The following is a 24,758-nucleotide window of genomic DNA, read 5'->3' as shown; positions in this document are numbered from 1 at the left end:
GCGGCGAACTAAACCTGGAGAAACCGATGTTCGCACACCGTAGGGGGCGCAATCTCAAAGACATTTTGGTTAAGACCCGACCGAAAACAACAATGGCACCCACACAACCAACAATGAGTATCCATGGACATTACCCATGCGGGAATTGCAGCAGCTGTCATCTCACCACGAAAAGTACCAGACTCAACTTCAGCAATGGCTCAACATGGGAACAAAGGAGGTTCACAAATTGTAATTCAAGAAATGTGATCTATCTTATAAAATGCCCATGCAATCTGGAATATGTGGGCATGACCACACGAGCCATGAAAACGCGAATGAATGAACATAAGAGTAATGTGCGTTGTAAAAAAAGTACTACTAAAATGGCTTCTCATTTCCTGACCTCCCAGCATTGCGTAAACGATCTAAAATGGACCATCATTGAACAGTTACCCTCTGATGTGGGCCTCTTTCTAAAGGAACAACGTTGGGTGTTCCGTCTGGGCACCCATCTGCATGGGCTTAACGATGACGTCCCATGGAGTCAATTGTCGGTATAAGAGACCACTGAAGAATGACTGTCCACTATAAACAATGATGTTCGTTGGGTTAGATATAATAGGACCACGTTTTCCAAGTATCTGAGACTCTGAAATCATACATATGGTCCATTGTATAGGTTTATACTAATCTAACCGATCGTCCAGCCTTGGACCACAACCATGCCACCAAAATCCACACTGGAAAGATCAATGGTAGTCTGCTTAGTAGGGCTTTGCTTTTTCGACCCCAGAAACCAGGATTCTATCAATCAGTATAATGCCAAAAGTACGTCACACTAGTCTCTCCGTCCAGACCGTGATAAGATCGGGACTCTGCAGACCTCACACGCGCACTGTAGTCACGGAGCTTGGCGTGCGCACACGAGCTGCGCATGCGCGAAGCATAGACAGCTCCGGAGTAAACATGTACTTTAGATCAGTGGATAGAGGGTGCGCATGCTCACAAACAACCAGCGACACTCGCAGACACTGATCCTATGCTGCCTCGCCTGTAACATACAGACGCCCTGTATGGCCACAGAGCGGAATACCCATACATGGGACGATCTTTGCTTCCGCCTAATTAACGAAATGGGCTATAAATAAACGATCACCGCTACCTGTCTCCACATCAGCGGAGCAGCGTGCGGGGTAAGACGGTGACCAGAGCGTCCTGAGTCTGTGAGTATCAATAGCGATAAAACACCATCAGGCCACGAGAACCTGAAACCATCTAAATAAGTAAGTGTAACAGAATGAATTGTAAAAGCCTCATTCTTCACTGCAGATAGCCATTGATGCAACACCCCGACGTCCCTTTTGCTCATGAAGCCAACAAATCAAGCTTCAGAAGTATGAAAAAACTTACAGTAAAAACCTAGTATCCTATGTGTTTTATGTTGTTTGTGTTGTGAGTCGTTTATGTTTCAAAGCTTAATATAAGCAAAATGGTGAGGTTCCAGGTGACTGCACCTGCATGAACTACCCGCTACATGGGTAACCATTAGGTGACATATTTTTGTCCTTTTGTCTTTCTACAGGTCATTGTGCCTCTAGCAGACCGCTGTAGGCACACTTAGCCGATTAAAATTTTCACTTTTTATGTAAATACACTTTTTATGTAAAAGAAGACGTGAGTAGGGAAGGGAGTTTGTGCCCCTGTCCTGAAGAAGGAGCTTGTCTCCGAAACATGTTGACACAAAAAGCACACTAGAGGTCCTGTTCATCAATATAACAGGTCTGACCTCGCCCTGCACTTTCTTTTAACAGTACCAGCCAGAGCACAGAATACAAATTTTTTCTTTTTCACTCTAGCGCCAGGTACTTTTTAACTTTCACCGCACACCCTACTCACTTATAAATATAACCCACACACTGGACACCACACATAGCCAACACCTGTAGTGCTCCCGCGTAGCCGTTGGTCGCAGCACGCCGCATCCCGATAGAGGGGTGCGAAGACCCCGATGATGAAGCATGACACCAAGGGGCCTGTTGGTGTGTGAGGGGTATTTTCACAAACAATGAGTGCTTCATTATCCATTTGATCACTCAACCTCCCCAGCACAAGTTGGATTTCTTTTGTTTATTCGCACTACGAAAACATACACTTCTGTTTACATCTCGCGCACACTTCTACTGCAGAGCATGGGCCTCATTTATGAAAATTGACTCATCGCTGCGTGAAAACAGCGATGCGTCACTTTTCACTGCGCCCTCCTTGCACCACCAATGATGCGTCATATTTACAGTATGACGCATCATTGCACAAGGAGTTACAGATACGTCAGTTTTTCTGACGTATCTGTATGGCGCAAAAGTGACGCATTGCTGGAGTGTGTCACAAAAGTGACGCAACTCCAACAATGTATCCTTTCACATGGGGCATGCCCCATGTGAAAGGGCCTGCGTCAGTCTTACGCCTGCTGTGAGGCAGGCGTAAGAAATTGACGCATTTGTGTCCTAGAAGTGGCGCAGTAAAATCACATAGATTTCACTGCGCCACTTCTACGACCCTTTCTTGCGTCAATACGCCCCCTTGCATACATTATACCTGGCGCAGGTATAATGTGGCGCAGGGGTTTACAAAGTGACGCATCTACCTAGATGCGTCACTTTGTAAATATGGCGCAACAAGGGGCATTTTTTACGCTACTAGCGGCGTAAATGTGACGCATAGCCTCATAAATGAGGCCCCATGTTTTTACTGTGCTTTATGTACTACCACTGAGCTAACATGTATCAGAACACTGCAATGTGGAGAGCTGCACCGACAACAAGGGAGAGGCAAAGGGCTCAGAACCACTGTTATAGTCAGAGGCAACAGACTGTAATGCTATATTAGAAGATTGGAATGTTGAGAGCTCCATTAAAGTGAGGGAAGTGGCTCAGGACTACTAGGCCTTCTGCTGCAAAACTGCAATGTTTATCTTTCTGTTTCTCCCTTTTCAGTTTAGAACATTCTGAGCCAGATATCCGTAGCATTTTTTATGGCGCAAACATTTGCAACTGCAAAAAATCCTTTTAGAATGTACAGAGCCCTATTTTGCGATTTGGTAACTTATTACAGAATCACAAAAGGGATTTGCGATTCGGTATTAGGAAGGGGCATGTTAAGGGCGTCCCTTCCGAATAGCGACTTGCAGAGATATGTGTGAATGTTTTGTGACTGAAATGCAGTCGCACAAATTTGCATTTTACTGCCAACTCTGAGTTGGTGGTAACTCAATTGCAAATGGGAAGGGGACCCGCGGGACCCCTTCCGCTTTGTAAATGGCTGTAAAAGCATTTTTTAAGAGCAGGCAGTGGTCTCGCGGACCACTGCATACTCTTAAAAAATGAAAAGAAAACTTTTCATTTTTGTTTTTGAAATGCATCCCATTTTCCCTGTAAGGAAAACAGGCTGCATTTTTTTTAAAAAAACCATTGCTTTATTTAAAATCAATCACAGACATGGTGGTCTGCTGACCCCGCATGTATGACGTTACAACACATACTTTTACAACGCATACCTTTACAACGCATTTTTTACAACGCAACATCCATTAGAACGCATTCCATTACAACGCATGCCATTACAACGAATTTTTAAAAACTACCTTTACAACACATTCCATTACAACGCATACTTCCTTTACAGCGCATACCATTACAACACATAACATTACATTGCATGTATAGCTAGTATTGGATAGTGTAGGGGTAAAAATTACTATTCTAACTCCAGGGGGGTGCAACAGTAGGGTAAGTGTTGGATAGTGTAGGGGTAAAAATTACTATTCTAACTCCAGGGGGGTGCAACAGTAGGGTAAGTGTTGGATAGTGTAGGGGTAAAAATTACTATTCTAACTCCAGGGGGTGCAACAGTAGGGTAAGTGTTGGATAGTGTAAGGGTACTATGCGTTGTAATGTTATGGGTTGTAATGGTATGCGTTGTAATGACATGGGTTGTAGTGGTATGCGTTGTAGTGTCATGCGTTGTAATGGTTGCGTTGTAAGGGCATGCGATGTAATGGATGTTGCATTGTAAAAGTTTCGTAGTAATGGTAGTGCGTTGTAAAAGTTGCGTTGTAAAGGTTGCTTCCCGCTGACCCCAGCAGGCCATCATCCCTGTGTTTTTAGCAATTTATAATGGGTCACAAATTGTGACCTACCTCATTTATGTTAATGAGGTAGGTCTAATTGCAACCTACTGGGAGTCGCAAACAGTGTAAAACACACTGCAGTGCATTGCTGTTTGCGATTAACTAATTGCGAATTGCAAAAATGTGCTATAACACAAACGTATGTACATATGGCCCTCTACCCTTAGTGGGTAGAATGTTCTAATAGCATTAATGCCTTTCTGCTCAGTATAGACCAGTTCAGTAAAGGCCCTCTCCCTCGTCATAGGTCATCTCCTGCTGCTAGGGCCTTTAACTTGGGTTCAGGGCCTTTTACAACTGGTATAGCCCTTGGCAATATTCTATAATAAAGGTTATGAATATGTTAACCTTTGTAGAAAGAAAAGGACTGTAAACGTTTAAAAGTTCCAGAGTCGTATGTTCAGTGATACCTTCCACGTGTTTATATCATTTTCTTCGAGACACCAAGATATGTGGCTAATGAAGGGACGTTCACAATCCAGTAATACTCATGTGCTGCATACATGTGACGCTCGGACTGTAAAATTCAATTACTCCGGGGTCACTAGAGACCTGGCAAACGTTGAAAAACCGCATTCACCATGTGGTTTCAATCGCCCGTTTAAGTACCTCACATAAATCGTTGATGCCAAACATTTGTGGTCAGGAAACATAAGCACACATGGAAACCGTTAACATCGCAACTTCTCTGACCAATGACGCTCAGCGAGGCACTATGGCCTAGTTTCGCCTTCTCGAGAGAATGGTGGGCAACATTTATGTTATGGGGAAGCGGACGCTTTGTAGGTTTAGGAAGCATCTGCGTCTATTTCACAACACATAGCCAGATCCCCGAGTTTTATAATTGAGGCCAAACAGAAGACACATACCCTCATGCAATATATTTCTTCACATAGATGCAGCATATTTACGTAAGCAATGTCCTGATTACTGAATGCATATATTTGTTCTTTTCGATTTATGCCATCGGACTTGATTCAGACAGGGGAGACCCTATTTTTAAGCCCAAAATTGTTTATTTTAGCTGTCTCCCACCTGAAATTGACCCTGTTTCATTGCAAGTCAATAGGGAAAATGCATTCCCCACTTTGCAGCATCAAAATGTTGGCATGTATGTTATGCTATAAAAGAGAAGAGTTTGACTTATGTGCAACATATCCCAAAAAAGAGGCCAGTATCCTGTCAACCCTATTTAAAGTCCATATAAACCACATACACTCTAATTAGGGCGGATGGGATGGTATGTCACACACCCGCCACGTGCTAAATAGGGCAAAAAGCTGTGCTGATCACAGATTTTTTTTTTTAATTAAATATTCAGAACTAAAATTAAATGATTAGGTGCCACATATCCTTGCAGTACAAATGAGTTATTCTTGAATTCCAGGATTAAGTCAGCAGGTAGATTACTTCTGGTTAATCATCTTTCTCTTCCCTGACATTCTTCCTTGTCACAAAGACACAGAAAGAGGAAATAAGATGTCTTCAGTGTTAACAAATTTGGATCTCGCACACTAGAATTCGGAAAAGTTACTGAGCAGGTGCACTTAGTAGCCCAACAGTGGCACCCTGAGAAGTTTTGTGGATCTAGTCTGAATTCCAGTTGGAGGGTAATTGTTTTGACTGTTGCGAAGTCGTGTATGCTGGTGGAACATTAGAATTCAAACAATGACTTAATGCTAAGGAAGGCTGCTACACATACTTGTTTAGGAGCCATATAACACACATAGGTGTACTATTTTTCGGAAATAAAGAGCTATTTTCTAATTACATTTTTACCACTCTCACCACATCTACTGCATAATGAAGTTCTTCTCTAGATCTCTGAGGATTGAAGAAAATGTGTTCAATACAAATGCAGGTTCATTTCTAAGCTGGAGACCACTGAGAAAATCTTTATACATAGGTTGCTAAATATCAAAGAGCAACCAATGCATCTCTCCTCTTCGAATAACCCCCAAAAGGAGGAGCACGATGGATTGACATGATTAATGGGACAATCTTCGGAGTCTTTGTGTGGAGGCACACCAAGGTGAACTCAGGCAATACCCAGAAAATGAACAAAGTCCAGGAAAAATGTCCTTTCTTCTTGGTTCCCGGGTTCCTCCTTAATCTGCTAGTTGTACTGTCAATGCGGACACTGCCAGCCACCGATGAATAAGGTGGACAATCTAAGCAAGTACTCCACACCAACTCCAAGAGAAGGATCAAATTCCCATGGGAATGAAGTGTAATAGGATATAAAGGATTTTGAACATCAATGGCCAACATCAAGATAGATCCTTGCTCCACGGGCCAAAACATTTAGGGGCAGATTTACAAGCCCCTTGCTACACTTTTGCACCGCTGTTGCGTCACTTTTTGTGATGCAGCACCGGCGTAAACAATGCGCCCCATTTGGGCCCATTTACAACGTGACGCTTCTAGAGAGATGCGTCACGTTGTAAAGTCCTGCATCACATTATACCTGCATCTAGTATAATGTGTGCAGGGTGGGCTTTCCCACGCAAAAAGCCATGTAGAACTGACCTAGTGAAATTTACACCATTTCACTGCATCACTCTAAGCCTTCACTGCGTCAAAATCCCTACGCCTCCTCAGACCAGGTGGTAGGCTTTTTAAATGGGACTCACCTATCTGGTGTGGCTCATTGCTGGAGCTGCAGCACTTTCATGAGCAACTCCAGCAATGCGTCACTTTTGGGTCAACAGATGTGTCAGAATTTCTGACGCATCTGTCAATCCTTGTGCCATGGTGCGTCGTATTGTAGATACAGCACATCCATAGTGGCGCAAGGGTTTCGTATGGAGGAGCAGGAAAACTGACGCATATGTACAGATGCATCAGTTTCTTCCAAATCTGCCTCTTAGTATTTAAGCCATGAGAAAAAACCAGTGGAGGTGGTTGATCACCTGGAAGGGGAATTCCGTGCTACTGTCTTCTATCTTAGCAGAGGGATCCATGACATCTGACACCAAAAAAGATCCTCATAAGAACCTGCAAGTCCTCCCTCTTGGCTTTCATTAGAACTTCGGAGAGAAAGGAAAAAGGGGAGAGAAGGTAAAAAGAAGCCAGCTACCCAAGAAAATAACAACGCATCTCTATTTCTAACAAAAATAAAGTAATCCAGCTAGCGAAGGAGCATAGCATTCTATCAGGACATGAACAGTTCTAGTCAGAAACTACCCTACCTCCTACATATGATGCAATATTTTAGGGATGATGGTGATGGAGCAAGGTTTCGTGAAAGAGAGACTAGCTTGGATGCAACCCACTCGTTAACTCACTAACAAAGTTATTAATCATGTTTCGTGAATAACTAAATAAGCACCACATGAATACGCGGGTTAGTGAAGCTTGCTTATGTGTGTACTAATGCGGACAACAATGAAGACGGACTAATACCTCTTTAAACGGGGAACTGTTATGTGCATGCGTCAACTGCATCTACGTAGTATGACGTACTAATGCTTGGAGGGACTTTCTGGCGCATGAGCAGAAAACACTAAAATGGAGTCTTGAAAACTCGTGTGCATATCATCTGCTTGTTTGGACTAAAGCGAGTGGTTTTAATATTGCTTTTTTTTTATTAGAATTTTTTTATGAGAATTCCATTGCGGCAAAATACATAATACATAACTGAGCACCTACATCAAGACATCCATCAATGCGTATTATAAGCCCCAACCCTGACCAATGCCCCCAACATCCAATTAGCATGAGGTACAAGCTAAGTTACCCATAATAAAATGAATTGCCCAGCCATATAATCCCTCACCGCCCCCCAAATCATTAACCCTAATTTCCTTTTTCTATATCCTTTGACAGCATATAGACTGTATTCCATGTTGTATACATTGAGAAACTTGGCCCACCACATCTCAAAAGACGGGGCCTCTTGATGTAGCCAAAGTGAAGCAATTTTAAACCGAGCGACTGCCGTGGCCATAAAAATTAGATAATGGTATTTATACAGTAGCGGCCCCTGGCGGAGATCCTCCCCAATACCGAGCAACATAATAGATTGCAAAATGTTAACAAGATCCCCGGTTATTTCTGACAAAAATCTCTCTATTATTCTATCAGAGAGTCCAATACAGCTCACGCAAAGAACACATGCAGAATGTCTGAGCTATCTTTCCACAATGGAAACACTTCCCATTATGCTGACCCCCTCTTCATCATTTTAACAGGGGTATGATACAAATTGAATAACATTTTATAGTGTTGACATTTGAGGTTAGGTGTGAGAAAGTTCCTCCCGGGCAAGTCAATGGATTTTTCCAGTGAGATTTCTGGGTTCGCCAACCAAGTTCTCCATCTCATATTATATTTTTCTAGATCATCCGTTCTACCCTCTAGCAGCATTTTATAAATTACACAGATGTTTCCCTGCCGTCTAATAATTTCTTCAATTTTAGACTTGGTGGTGCAAATAGAGAGTTTTCCCAGAAAATCCCTTATTTGCAAGTATTTAAAAAAGAGTTGAGGGTAGATGAAATTTCTCCGCCAACTCCGCAAATAACTATAATCGCCTGTCGGTATGATACAGGTTACCGAATCGGGTAATCCCCTTCCTTCTCTAGCGTGAGGCCACCTGGTCTCAAAAGATCAGGAGCAGCTCTCCCGTGACATTAGTAGGGGTATACACAGAAAGTACTGGAATCTTGAAGCTTTTCCGTACAATCTTTCAGATTTTAAACACAGCATTTAGTACCTTAAAGCGCATTCTTTTAAAATAGCTGCCATCCACTTTTTTAAATAGACACTGCTTCACCTCTGACCCAATATTCATCTGATAGATTTAGGGGGCTTCAGCCAAATTACTAATCTCTTCTCTGGTAAGCAAAATACGTGCATTAACTAGAATACATGAATAGTAATAAAAAGCAGAATCTGTTAGAGACCGTTCTCCTCTTTCTCGGGAGAGAGTCATATATCGGGCAGCCCTTCGAGGTTTCCCCAAGGCCCACATACACCTAGAACAGAGTGATTGTAGATACTGAATTTGTTCAGAAGATACCTCCAGGGTCACTGCCCTAAAAAACATACATACCTCGCGGTAAAACATTCATTTTCAGGACATTAGATATGCCCACTAATGAAAGATGGAGATTCTCCCACCTTTCAAGTGAACGTTGTACTCCCCGAATAATATCGCCCCAATTAAACTCAACAATCTCTTTGACAGAGGTACGGATCTTAATACCCAGATAAGTAGCTTCCATAACCCACCTAGCATCCCCATCCATTGCTTGGCTTGTACATAAAATTTGGGTTTTAGCAGTATTAAGTTTGTTCCCAGAAGCTGCCCCAAAAATCTGCACTAGAAATTCTATTTCGGGTATAGCGAGACAAGGATTGGAAGTAACGATCGCGATATCGTTGGCGTATGCCATTCCGAAGTGCCATTCTTGTTGTACAATAAAAGGTAAGATCTTTCTACTCTGTTCCAATATAAGAATAAAAGGGTTAATATACAATGCAAATAAAAGTGGTGAACAAGGACAGCCTTGTCGTGTGCCTCTAGAGATCGTGATGGTCTCCGAGCAATATCCCATTGTGCAGGTTTTCGCCGAGGGAGAATGATAAAGGACCTGTAAAGCGTGTATATAGCCCTGCCTAAAACCCATTTGTTGTAGTCCCCTCCAAAGGAAATTCCACTAACCCGGTCGAACGCCTTTTCGGCATCAAGTAAAATCAAACCAAGTTCTCGATATTCTACCTGTGCAATATCGAGGAGAGTGACTACTCTGCGCACATGGTCTACCGTCACTCTCCCTGGTATAAAGCTGTGTTGTTTTAACAATACTATGGTTTTACTAATGCTAATGCGGGGAAAAGTATTATTAAGTAAAAGGGGAACAGAGTAGAGGTGAGTGGTATATAGTGCGACCATTTTATTTGTTAAAGTAACATCTGTCTTTTGACTTTATCACTAGTGCTTATTTGGACCTCTCTAGTATAACTGGATTAAGCTGAGTGACGCAAAATCTGTGCATGCCCACTGAGTAAAGCCATGAAGGCCATGACAGAGCTATTGAAAGGAAGCCAAAATCGAGTGTTAAAAACGTGGGAATGGATGTTGAAGAGTTGAATGAAGAAGGCTCCTACTCAGAATGTTATTAAAATTGTTGCAAGAGTAAACCAAAGGCGAATGAGAACTAAATTTATGAATACAAATTAAGGAAATGAGTTTGCGAACATAGTTGAACTGATTTTAATGACATGTAAGCATGGTGTGATGGAGCTTCCCCCTTCCCTGACCAATCAGATTTCTTATTTTTATGATATTGAAACTTTAATGGGTGGAACATGAACAACGAAAGGTATAATTAAGATAGCCTCAGTTAGTTAGTTAGATTTAGATTTTGGGATGCTGACGTTGCTGTGGGAGATATGCTATGAGATGCTGATGAAGAACCAGATGCAGAACTTGAAGCAGAACCTTCTATCCTAATTAATTGGTTTAGATCACAAGATTGCGGAAGAATCTCGAGGAGGAAGAGAGTGTCAGAAAGGGTTGCAACGAAACCGTCTGTATTCTTGAGAGGTCAACTATCCTGTCCTGTTTCCTGTCCTGACGTCTTTGTCTCCTGCCCTATCCCGGGGGACCCTCAACAGACCTTTGGCCAGGGGGTTGGTCTTTCTCATCATCCTTGGTAACTATTATTTTCGATTATTTGCAAATGTTCTGATATTTTCTCTCTGTCCTCTCCCTTTCCGACATCAGTTTATTGTACGAGTCAGAGATAAATTTATTGTCTTTATTTGAATTTTTCTCTCCTATGAATGATGGTGAATGTACTGTATTGAGACTGTTCACATGCATCAAAATATTAGATAAAGATTTGAAAACTTCTAGAGTCTGTGGTGATTTTACTTAAAGTATAGAAAAGTTAGCTTATGCTAATTATCACCATCAACTATTTTAACTAATGGTCCATCGACCAGAGGAAAGAACTTGATCTGTGGAGGATTAGTTAAAGAAATTAGCAGGTTTCCCCTGACTTTTTGCCTTTACCTCCTGTATTTTTGATGCTGTGCTGGATTTCGTTTTTGCTGGTTTAGATGCTTTGAGCACTTTGCCACTGCTGATCAGTGTCAAAGTGCAATTGCTCCCTGAGTACATTGCAATTGTGATTGGTTATCCATGGTTGGCAGATTTGTATTACCAAGAAGTCCTTAGTAAAGTGCACTGAGTGTGCCAGGGCTGGTGATTCAAATGCTTCTAGTGGACCTGCAGCACTGATTGTACCACCCACATGAGTAGCCCTAAAATGGTGTCTGAGGCCTGCCACCGCGGTGCCTGGGTGCAGTTGCTAACTGCCATGCTGCCCAGGCCAGTGTCCACACTGGCCAGGCCTAACCCTTCCCTTTCTGTACACATTGGACCCCCCTATAGAAGGCCCTAGGTACCCCCTTGGTCAGGGTGCCGTGTGTATATGGAAGGTAGAGCATGTACTAGTGTGTGTGTGACATGCTCTGGTAGTAAATTACAGCCATTTTCGTTTTTCACTATTGAAAAGGCTATCTTGCCCGTGGGCTATAATGGGTAATGCTGTGTATAATGTTTACCTGCATATCTTCCCATAGGAGCAAGATAGAAAATGAAAGTCTGGTATCCCTGAACTCAAAATTTAATAACCTATCTTTTAGGAAGGATGGTTTTTAAATCTTGTGTTTGAGAACAGCACTTTTAGAAAGTGGCTGTTCTCTTGTCTGACCTTTCTGTGTGCCTTGGCCTGTTTGTGAATTGACTGTCTGGTTTGTGAGTGACAGGGGCTGAGGAGCCCCCAGGAGGCTGGATGAGTCAGCCCTAGGCTGAATAGCTGCATCTGCATTTTGAGTGGTGGGAGGGGATAGCACCTGGGCCTGAATAGGGCTTTGCCTGTCTTCCACAATGCTGGCTCCACCTCCTGCTGGGCGGCTGACGACCCTGCCCCTCTCTCTGAAAGGAAAGAAGAAGTCAGGAAAACACAGTGCTCCAGGACTGACCAGAACTGGTGCTGACTAAGCCAAGGCATCTCTGCCTCCAGAGAACAAATGAAAGACTGATATAAAAAGGGCTACCCAGACTACAGAAAATTAGATCATCCTGGAATCAAGAAGGAACCTCTGCCAAGGAGAAAGCTGGAAGACCGAAGAGGAAGGACTGTCCTGCTGTGTGTTTGTGGGCTCACCTGCAGTTGCTTTGCTGCCAAGGATAGGGGAAGGACTTTGCTGTTGCTTTGTCCCCTTGCTTGAAGAGATCTCCAAGGGCCTGAGGAGAGCTGGCCTCCTGTTAAGAAGTCCCAGGAACAAAAGGACTTCACCCCCAGCCCCCCTGCAATCTGCTGTATGACTTCTGCCTTTCTTAGAGTGCTTTATCCAATTGTGGGGCCTCTGGAAATTGTGCCTGCTGTTTGGGGAGCTGAACAAGGAGAAAAGAAGAAAATCTGCAATTTTCATGCATCGCTCACTTGCGGAGTGCATCCCCGACAGTGCGAGGAAATTCCCGCCGCCGCGAAGATCGTGATCATCGCAGCGCCTATTGCCGCTGGAAAAACCAACGCATTGTTCGCTTGTGGAACGTATCGCCCCAGTGAGGGAAGATTCTTGTCGCTGTGAATATCGTCGCAGAGCCGGTCGTCTCTGGGTGAGATCGCTGCACAACCTGCTTGCAGACCACATCACGTCGCTGCAAAAATCATCGCAGAGCCATTCACCGAAGGGCTGCGAGAGGACAAGATCGACGCTGCGCAGCGCCGCCGCACCTCAGATCGTCACTGTCCCGAAGATAGTCGCATCGTGCCTGTGCGAGACACTTCCTACCGAACCTGCGCACCGGGATCCATACAAGGTATCGCATCCCTCCCCATACAGACCGGATTCGTCGCAATACGCCCGCTGTGTCCAACGAGGCTGTCGCATCGCCTCCCCAGGGTCTCAGGAGTGACGCATCGCTTGTTTTTCAATGCTGCAGCTTCCATTTGGAACTTTTGTTGCATCTACAGGTACTTTGGGCTAAACGTGACGCAACTGTGGATTATTTTGATGTAAATCCTAGAACTCTTTTAAAATCCTATTCTTTAACTGTGTATGTTGGATTTTTGACATTTTGGTCTTGTGTAGTTTAGATAAAGATACTTTATTTTTCTAAACTGGTGTGGACTCCATTTGTGGTGTTTTCACTGTGTTACTGTGATTGTTGGTACAAATACTTTACACATTGACTTTGATTAGTCTGCCTGCTCGTGCCAAGCTACCAAGGGGGTGAGCAGGGGTTATCTAAAGAGTGTGGTGCTGTGGCCAGGGTGACTGATGCTGGAATCTGGGGATCACGGTTCAATCCCCGGTGCCGGTAGCAGATTAGCCCTGCACCATGTGACTCTGGGCAATAGCTTGCTTAATCTTCGCGACAGCCCCCAGCGCCTAGAGACCCTAACGGGTGATTGTTTGTGCTTTACAAATGTGGATTATTGTTATTACCCTGACCAGAAGCAAGGGTCCCTTTTTGGACATTGGTACTTACCTCTGCCAACTAGAGACCCCCAGATCTAACAAGTACCAAATAAATTAATCCTAAACAGTTATGTGAAAGTTTAACAAAACTTAAACCAACACCAGCGGTTTCAACCACTTGTGAGTTTATGGGCCCAGGTGAGTATTTGGTAGTGGAGTATCTGTTGTTGATGGACCGCTGGATCAATGGGAAGACTTCAATGAGTTTCTATCACTTTTTCTTTTTAAGCCATGGAAAGTGGACCCCAGATAAGGAGATCGGAGTTCTCGTTTTGCATACTTTTAAATGGGTGCATCAGATGCAAACGGGAACACTGCAGTCTATTTCTGTAAATGCAATGCCCCCAGCACTAGCATTAATTTCCATGCTTTCGAGGGAGCACATTAGTGAAGAGCAAACCAGATGTCTGAATCCGTTTCTCCACCTTTAACTGTGCAGGCAGCAACACAGAGTTTTTGCACCCACCTGCAGGGGTATCTCTGGGGGATGTCCCTGAGGGCTGCCTTTCACATCTGTCAAAGACCACCTTTGTGGCACATTAACTGCAGGCAACCTCTATATGGTGCAGTATTAGTGAGCCTTGTGACTGCTCATTTGCCTCTGTACCTGCATCTTTGGTAAGGCACGGGCACAGAGGCAAAGGGTGTTCTCATTTGCATGGGGTCACAGGGCCTATACAAATGAGGCAATGTAAGTTTGATCTGTTACTACATGTGCGCTGGCATGATCTGTATTACAAAATCGGCAGAGCAAGCCTCTGTAGCCCTTTCTGTAATATCTAAGAGCCTGGGGGTGCAGAAAATGGGTGCACATTCCAACTGTTTTCTACATTAACCTCCTATCAGGTCTTCCATATATGCCAAAGATTTAGGTTGCCTTTCATCTGCCTGTAGCAGTAGGTGTTTGTTTGGTATTTACTCAAATCTGACCTGCATGAATGTGTACCAAAAATATGGATATAATGCTTTGTAAATCACAGCTATTTCTTTCCACTTTAATGATGGAACTGCTTCTCTGCCTGACAACCTGCTATGAATGAATAATAGGGTGTCCTTTCCCATTGAATAACACCCCTGGTCAGTATGAGAGTCCCACATTGGGAAGTAATTTGCTTGCAATTTTCATTAATGGTGGATATGTCTAGTGCAATTGCTGCGCATTCGCCATTATCAATGCCCTTACTCCTCATCAGTCTCAGCAACCGAAGAATGTTCAGGAATGTATTTCTTTCTGGTACGAAACCATTTTGGTGGGGTTGGACCAGTGTGTGGATTATGGAGAGTAGTCTATTGACCAGCCCTTTCCACAGTTTTTATTGTCTAAATTTAAAAGTGAGAGCGGCCTGTATGAACGAACGTCCAACGAGTCACGTCTTAGGGAGTATGACTAACAGGGCCTCACATGGGGGCATATTATCAAGAATGGCGTTAAAATTAGCGCCGGTTTAGCAGCAGAAAACTGCAGCTAAATGGCGATAATGGGCTTTATAATACGCCATTGAGAATTCCCATAGAAGCCCAGGTTCATAGGCAGCGAAATACTCAAAAGAGAGGCCCTCAGTGCCTGGGGTTCCAATTCTCGCCATATGGAATATTTCTACACAGATTTCTTCAATTTGTATGGGCACTATGAAGTTGGTTTAAGCGTGGAGAGGGCGATATAATTGAAATATTCACAGATTTCAGTGGCATCAGGGGTATCATCTGCCGCATATAGAGAGCAGTAATTGTCCAGAAAGGCGGAGTTGATGCCCAATTGAGGGTTGTCTATGATGCGGTCAGCAGTCTTGATGGCCCCTATGGGGGAGCAAGCCTGGTCCCCAAGCAATAGCCATGGCAGCACTCTGCCAGCACGCTCTTCCTCCTCGTGTTGTCATGCCAGGCAATGTTTGTAATCTAAGATGCCAAGACGTGTTTCTAGTTCAGTGGGGTCTTTCATAAGAGTACGCAATTGTTCAAACCTAATTGCCTGCAGGTGAGTATTGGTCTCGAGTTGTCTTGTCCTGTTCCAGATTTAGGGGCATAGTATCAAGGGCTGCTGATAAAAATATCGCCGCTTTTGCACCGTTTTCTGGCAAAAAGTGGCGATAATTTTATCACATTCTCTACAAGGACACGCAAGCGCGTGTTTCCAAGCCTTAGCGCCCGTTGTTAGCACGCCTCGCATCGAATCGTTAATAAGATGCAGAGTAGGCGTGTCTGACAAAACTCCATGAAAAAATATTGTGAAGGCAGCTTCGCAACATTTACAATGGGCCCAAATCCAGCGTAGCGATACACATTATTGCGCAATTGTGCCTCTAATGTTGGATTGCAAAGTCTGCTAAAAAGCAGACTTGGGCATACCTACAATGGGAGGTGGAGTCTGGGGTTACGACCACGGGGTTGTATCAATAAGGTTTTCGCAGCTTTTAGTTGGACATTGCTGGTTTTCCAGCGATGTTTGCCTATTTCTACGCTATCGCTGGAAATCTTATCGCCAATGCGCTAAGCGCTGTTGATACAGTGCTAGATTGGGGATAAGTTCCAGCGATATCAAAAAACGCGCTAAGCGCTTGCAGCGATAATTATCGCTGCTGCTTGTTGATATGCCCCTTAGTTCTTTCCTGTGCAGGGTGTGTCGAGCCCCCAACGTTGTGGAAATGAAATGCCCCGTATGACCAGTTGGTCTGCCTCCCACTCCGCTGCTCTAGACAGGGCCAAATCGCATTGAGTTCAAAGCAGTGAATGATATGCAGTGCCGGCTTTAGGGCAGCGCGACCAGTGCGATTGCACTGGGTGCTGACCTGTGGAGGCAGCGCTGACCTCGGGGGTGGGGGGAGCTGCTTTTAGCATTAACTTATGATTGGAGAGATGAGGGGCACTTTTTCCTGGTGGTAGTGAGAGAATCCGCGGAGGCAGTCATAGGGTGTGGGGGCGCCAAAAATGATTGTCACACCGGGTACCACCAGCGCTAATGCCGGCCTTGATGATATGTGTCGCTATGGATTCTCAGAATTGTGCACTTGTAGCGCCAGAGTCTGCAGTCTCCAGAATGGAATAACAGGACTGTCTCTACCCCAGAGCAGCACTAGCTGTAGTGGACAGTGATCAGATAGGGAAATAAGTCCCATCTAGTGTGTCATGTAGGGTGGAGTAGAATGTGCACTCCTTACTGTGTGGGTGGCGTAAGTGCCAAATGTTGTGTACTCTCCTATAGGCCATCTGATATATGAAATGGCGCGTCACTCTGTTGCAGGCTGCCCCCATATGTGGAGGGACGGAACAGGACAGTCCGCAAACATGTCTGAGACACAGTTAAAATCACCCCCTCCTGAATAAAGGGCACCTGTGGGTCTCGCAGGAGGGCAGTTGCCAGCCGATGGCCGATGTAGGAACGCCGAGTGGTTGCCAATGGGGCATAGAGTGCTATTAGTATTAGTGGGGCGCAGTCTAGAAGTCCTTCGACTATGATATACTGGTCCTCAGGGTCTAGTTTGTGTGACACTTGTGCAAAGACAAATCAGTACCCCTTTAGAATATGCTGAAGAGGTTGTGCCGTAAACCTGCCCTTTCCATCTCGTATGCACCTTTTGTATCTTTGAGTGCACAAAGTGTGACTCTTGTAGAAGAGCCATACAGGTCTGGCAGCATATTAAGTATGTGTACATATGGCGTCTCTTGCCGGTAGTAGCTATGCTCCTAACATTCCATGTCAGTAGGTTGTAAGCAGGTGTCAAAGAAGCTATGGGAATTCCCATCTGGTGTAGTCATGTGTGGTGTCTGTGAACCACATTGGAGCAATGAGGTGAGAAGCAAGGGATTTGGTTACCTCAGTGTATGTCTTGTATGGTAGAGTGATTGCATCGGCGTAGGCCCATCCCAGATCAGGTTATATGCGTTCCTTCGGAAGCTGTGACTCCACCCGATATTTCTGCTGTTTAGAAAGCTGAAGCCCGGATTAGAACTCACCTGGGACACCTGTAATCTGTTAGCAACAAGTTTCCCGCCTCATTCAATCTTTCCAATTTAGGGGCTATGGACTTGACTTAACCTGGGCGCCCGTAAAGGCTCAATATCACTTGTTCCATGTTTACGTGATCCAACACTTATCTCCTACTGTTCCCTGTCTACCGTTTCCAGCCCACGTATGAGTCATTATATCACAGGGCATTAGGAGTTAGTTATCTTATGCTAAAGTTGCTCTTCATTAGTATATCGGACATTACCTTGCTTTCTGACAGTCCACTCAAGGTTTTGCACTTACGAGTTCTTAGCTATCAAATTATGTGTTAAAAACTGACTAAATTGTGATAAGAAGCCCCCCCATATCACGTTCTAACACATGGCCAGTACTGTTGGATTATATCTGGCCACTACTTGTATCGTACCCTCTGCACCCTGACGAAGGAGCTGTTGGGATGTAGTTCCACTCCGAAATGCTTGTCGGCACTTGCTCTTTTGATATGATTTATAAATTGTATATTCTGATATTTGTTGATTTATAAGTTGTTGTGTTGGTTGTGTTTGTGTCTACAAGTCTGGGTAGTTATGGTTGGTATGTATGTGATTTGTGGTGTCTCATCGTCACTTTGTGTATGGTAAGTTTCAGTGGGGCTGTTTTATTTGATGGCTGTTTTATAAAGAAGGTTTCATATGATGAAATGATATGTGAAACTATTTATTGATATACATATATACAAAAAATATAGATAAAGAGTGTCTTTGAATAATAAAACATAAAAAGAAAAAGAAATTCTGTGTGAGAGACAATCAAGTTTTGTTTTATCTAGGATGTACCCCCATTAGTTAATTAACTTATGGGGAAAAGTTTAATGTTATTGTTTCTAGTTTCTTTCCCTGCCTTCCTCTCCCTTTATTTAGATACCCAGGGACCCTCTTGTGTTTTCTTTTCTTTTCTTTTTATACGAGTTCCTTCAGCCATGTAACAACAAGTAAAACATTTCACCCAACTCCCCCTCTGCCCCCCAGGCTGAGCACCTATGTTGTGTCCAGCAGCATAAATACAGGGGGCCCGATTCACAAAGGCAATCTGAGACAAAAGTCTAACATTACGACTTTTGGTATTTACAGAGGTAATTTACAAGTCGGATCTTTATGTCCGCAGTTGGGCCGGAATCTCCACACCCGAGCCGTACTCTCCGCACCCGGTCTGTACTCTCTGGCTGGGGCAGTACTCTCCAGCTCGGACTGGATGAATTGTAATCAATGAGCTGAAAAACTATTTATTACAAAAAGGAACATTAGGAATGGTGTGATAAATGGTAGTGAGTGTCATGAAAATCAGTTTGGTCAGGCAAAAGTGTGTGGCCAGACACTACATCATATCCCAGAAAAGTTTGTGCTCCACTCACTTTGCATGGTACATGCAGGCCATGATTTGCGCTCCCCTCAGCGAGGGAGGGCAAATCGTGGATTGCATTTACCATGTTGCAAAGAAGTAAACTTTTCTGGGATATGATGTAGTGTCCGGCCACTCACTTTTCCCTACCTAAACTGATTTTCATGACCTCCTCTACCATTTTCTCACTTTCCTAATTTTCCTTTTTTGTAAAAAAAATGTTTTCCTGCCCACTGATTACACTTCATAAGGCTTGGGCCAGAGAGTACGGCCCAGGCCGGAGAGTACGGCCTGGGTGCGGAGAGTATGTCCTGGGTGTGGAGAGCATGGCTCAGCTGCAGACGTAAAGATATGACTAATAAATGACCTCTTTGAATAAGAAAAGTCGTAATGTTAGACTTTTGTCTCAGATTGCCTTTGTGAATCGGGCCCAAGGTGTCCATGAGCATTGCATATTTCCCTAACAAAATATTCAAGTCCATTCCGGTAGTGGTGGGGGGCGGCATTCTCAGCTTCACTCAACAGCCACAAAGGCCCTGATGTGAAATGACGATAGCCCGTCCCATTAGTACTGTTCACAGTGAGGCCCCTCGAGATTCAACCCTGATCGTCAGCCAGTCTGTCAGGGTCAAGCCCTGGGTCTCCTTGTCTCCTGAGGCATCAAACCCCTGGAATCCAGAGTTACTGTCATTAAATGGCATGCAATTAAGTGGAATGTGTTAGAATACAGTGGAGGAGAGTGTCATAAAGTGTGATGTTGTTCAGTATAGTGTCGTAGAGTGGAGTAGAGTGAAGTGGACTATAATGGAATGTGGTAGTGTGGTGTGGCTTACAGTGGAGTGGTGTAGAGTGGGATAATATTCAGTTTTACTGGCGTACAGTGTAATTGCGTAGAATGGAGTTGCATATAGTGGAATAGCGTACAGTAGAGTGATATAGAATGAAGTGTCAAATAATGGAATAGGGAAGACTGTAGTAGGGTATAGTGGAATGGCCTACTGTGGAGTGGTATAGAATGGAGTGATGAAAAGTGTAATAGCATACAACTGATTGTTGCATATAGTGGAGTGGCGTACAGTTCAGTGGTGTAGACTGGAGTGGCATAGGGTGGAGTGGCATAGAGTGGAGTGGCATAGAGTGGAATGGCGTAGAGTGGAGTGGAGTAGAGTACAGTGGCATAGAATGAAGTGGCGTACAGCAGAAACGTATATTAGAGTGGCGTAGAGTGGAGTAGAAAAGAATGGACTAGCACAGAGTGAAGTGTTGTACAGTGGTGTTGAGTACAGTGGAATAGTGTAGAGTGTGTTGGCATATAGTGTAGTAGCATACAGCTGAGTGATGTAGACTGAGGTGTCATACAATGGAGTGTGTTAGAGTGGAGTGATGTAAAGTGGAAGAGTGTACAGTAAAGTGGCATAGGGTGGAGTGGTGTAGAGTGGAGTGAGGTAGAGTGTACTGGCGTAGAGTGGGATTGTGGAGAGTTGATTGGAGTGGCGTAGAGTGGAGTGGCATACTCTGGAGTGTCATACAGTGGAATAGTGTACAATGGAGCAGGGTAAAGTGGAGTGGCATATAGTGAAGTGGCATACAGTAAAATAGCATACAGTGGAGTGGCCTACAATGGAGTAGCATAGAGTAAAGTAGCGTAAAGTGTAGTGAGGTACAGTGCAGTGAGATACAGTGTAGTGGTGTACAGTTGAACAGCGTGTACCAGAGTGGTGTACAGTGGAGTGGTGTACAGTGTAGTAGCGAAGAGTGGAGTGTTGTAGAGCGGAATACCATAGAATGGAGTGTTTTAGAGTGGTGTGGGGTACTGTGTAGTGGGGTAGACTGTAGTGGCGTACAGTGGAGGAGCATACAGTTGAGTGGTGTTGAGTGTAATAACATTGAATGTTACTAGCGTACAGTGTAGTGACGTGGAGTGGCATATACTGGAATAGCGTACAGTAGAGTGGCATAGAATGAAGTGCAATACAGTGGAAGAGGGTAATGTGTAGTAGGGTTGAGTGGATTGGCGTAACATGGCATAGCATGGAGTGGCATAGAATGGAGTGATGTACAGTGTTATAGCACAAAGTGCACTGTTGTAGATTGGAGTGGCGGGCAGTGGAGTGGCGGGCATTGGGGTGGACTGGAGTTGCATAGAGTGGAGTGGCATAGAGTGGAGTAGCATGGAAGAGAGTGGCACACAGAGGAGTGGCACACAGTGGAGTGGAATAAAGTGGAATAGCATATATAAGAGTGGCATAGAGGTTATTGGCATAGAGTAGAATAGCATGGAGTTGAGTTGCATAAAGTGGAATAGTGTAGAGTGTATTGGCATATAGTGTAGTAGCATACAGTGGAGTGGGGTAGACGAGTGTCATACAGTTTAGCAGCATACAGTGGAATAGCGTATAGTAGAGTAGTGTACAGGCAGTGGTGTGCACTGGAATTTGTTAGAATGGAGTAGTGTACAGTGGAATGGCATAGAGCAAAGAGGTTTACAGTGGAGTTGCATGGAGTGGGGTGATGTAGAGTGGAGTGTTGTAGAGTGGGCTGGCGTAGAGTGGATTGAAATACAGTGTAGTGGCATACATTGGAATAGCATAGACTGGAGTGGCACAGAGTGGAATAAATATAAGAAAGGAGGGGTCCCTTTTGTGTAACTAACTCACGTGGAATGTGAATATGCTAGTTTGGAGGGTTTGGAAAGAACCACTACAGTTGTAAAAAAATATATTGATTAATCTATCCTTATTCAAATCAGGAGAGAACATTAATGAGATCTCAAAAGCATACATTTAACACACTTAACAAAACGAATAGTGCGAGGAAAGAAAAGGAAAATATTACTGAATTACTAACTATCTCTAACCTGGGTTCCGGAGTAACATGCTACCCACTGCAAATCACTGAAACGCATCGCCAATTTACAACCCCAATAATAATTCCTTTACAGCATGATTTCCACTATTATACAATGAATAGAAATGTACATGTCACATAACTAATTATTAAAACAGGTAACTGCTGTAGACAGACTTTTAGTCCTTTATAGTTTATATTGTGAGGATTACAGTACACAAAACCAGGCAATCACAGAACCCTATTTCGAAGTTTAATTCAGGATTCAGGAGAAGAGTGTGATTCATTATTGTCAGTAAAGCGAGCGTTCCCTGGTGCTCATTTCCCAACATGCTTTCAGTGTGGTGAAAGCACTCTACCTCCAGTGTTGTGTTTCATGTGAAACAACAAAAGTGTGCAGCCGCGCTTCCTTCACGTTCTTTAGTTCTGTGCTAATCAGTTTACAGCTGATACCCTAAAGTGGAAATTCCTAGATTAGCAACACAGTGCTTGTAAGCACGTAGGCCCTCATTTAAGGGATTTCGTTAAGTCTTGCTGAACTGCCCAAAAGGGCAGAAATGCACCGTATTTATGCAATGCAGTGCATTCCTGTCATTTCTCCAAGTGCTGGCGCCATTTCAGTAGCCTAGGCCAACACAGGCACCCTTGCACCATGGTGCAAGGGTGCCACAGATGCATCTAGGATTGTTTTTTTGCAGGGAGGGGGCCTTCCTGCACAGAAACAATACTAAGAGGACTTTTCCTCTTTCTATGTGTGCTGCAGAATGCGAGAGCAGTGTAAGCCGATGCAGCAATTTGCGCTGCGTCGCCTTACTCAAGATTTATGAGGCCATTCAAAGCTACTCAGGGTTTCTTTGCGTGGCTTCATAAATCTGATTCCGTGCCCTGAGTCATGTATGTACCACTTCACATAGTAGAAAAGTGAAGCAAGGCTCTGGTAAATAACCCCCTTAGAGGCTGATTCCCAAAGGCAGAGTTACACTTTTGTGTAATTTTACGTTGTTTGCTATTCACAAAGGTATTTTACTAGTAGTAACTTTACGACTGAGGAGTCTCTGCATATAACAAGATAGAGCTGCCCTATCTTTTATTGTGATATACTGCACGATTCTAAATATGCTAGAAGTATAATACCTGTGTGAATTGCAAACAATCTTAAACTTACACAAAAGTGTAACTTTACCTTTGTGAATCAGGCCTAGAACCACTATTTGATGGCCAGCAACATAGTCGCTGTGATGTGGGTCATGTAAATGTCTGTTTTTGTCTCTGTCAAACACCTGTGTCCTGGGTATGGTTTGTGGTGCAACATCTCAGTCTGCATGTGGTGCACTGTAATTAGTTGCACCCTGTGCAGTCTGGTAGACTGTGACCGATTATAACAAAATGTGCTATCCCTGGCACAGACTCCATTGTCAATCCATCTTCCACTAAAGATGGCATACCCAGGTGCCTCTCAGAAAGAACATCCCTGCCATAACCAGGAGAGTATGCAATTTGTGTACGGATGTCATGATGGGCTAGTGCCACCCCATTATATTATAAAACAATATTGCTGCCATTCATTGGACTTTGTGCCCTTTCAGGAGACAAAGTGGGGCAAACCCTCTCTCTGCCCTCTGGGGAGGCTGATATACAGGAGTGTCCCTTTTGGAATGGGAGTATGACCTAATGTCAGAGTGCAATGCCCATGCCCCTTTCTTTTGCCCCAGATGCCAAATCCCTGGTGACGAGTGGGCATCCTACCACCCCCTTAGAAGCAGTATTGGGGCAACCTCCCTAATAGGGATAAACCTACAATCACCCCAAGGGAGCAGAAAGATAGCATTGCTTCTTCTGGGTAGGGGTAAGGTCCGAAGCCAGGGTAGGTTGCCCCATCCTTTTGTTTGTTTTGATGACATTTTGGAATACCTGTTGTCTAGTGAGCTTAATAACACCCCCCAGGGGCAGTTTTGGGGCAACCTCTTCTTGTGTGATTAATCTTCTACCTGGCCCGAGGGAGGCAGAAAGACATTATTGCCCCTTCTGGGTAGAGTGAAGTGCTTAACGTGTGAAAGCAAGAGAGCTTGTGCCCAAAGCTTTACTCAGAAGCAGATGCACTGAATATCAAGGCCAGGAGATTCATTCACGGCCAGACACTCCCAGCTCCTTTTCCAGGCACTTGCAGGTTACTGCTTTCTGTTTGGGATGATTTTGTCATCTTTTTCTTTCTCCTTCTTTCTGATCTATGTGCTTTTCCTTCTCTTACACTCGCTAAATATCTGATCCGGGAAAAATAAGTGGCGGTCCCCTAAAAAAAGTATCTTGCCCCCCCCCCCCCCCACCGGCAACCACCAGCTCAAATTAAGCACTAGGAAGGCATATGGCTTGATGCCAGGGTCAGTCATCCCATTCCTTTTGTTTGTTTTGATGCCATTTCGAAAACCCTTATGTCTAGTGGCCTTTCTGCCACCCCCCCCCAGCAAAAAAGGAAGCAAAGCATAGCCATGATTCCACAATCAAAAAGGGTGCAACAGTCTTTCTGCAGTCCCAAGGGGGTAGAAAGCCTACTACACACCAGGGAATTTGAATTAAAAGAACATAGGGATGGGTCTGCCTAACATGGGGCCATACTACCACCCCAGAAATGGTGCAACAATCATTCTGCCCCCTGGGTGGCACATTGGATGTTTTCACCAGGAATACAGATAATGCAAAGAAAACAAGAAAACATAGTGGTGGTGGTTGCCCACCATGCATAGGGCCTAACCCTTAAAAGGAAGGGACAAATCAGTTTTCCTCCCCACCATGGGGCAGGCAAGGGGTTAGCCCCCAATTTGCCCGGAGGGGGCTAGAAAGTCCACTAGACATCAGGGATTTTACATTTGCAAAACAAAGGGATGCAGGCATTGCACTCTG

This window comes from Lissotriton helveticus, chromosome 2_1, assembly GCF_964261635.1.
Source record: "Lissotriton helveticus chromosome 2_1, aLisHel1.1, whole genome shotgun sequence".
In the NCBI taxonomy this organism is placed as follows: domain Eukaryota; kingdom Metazoa; phylum Chordata; class Amphibia; order Caudata; family Salamandridae; genus Lissotriton; species Lissotriton helveticus.
Note: the sequence above shows the minus strand (reverse complement) of the source record.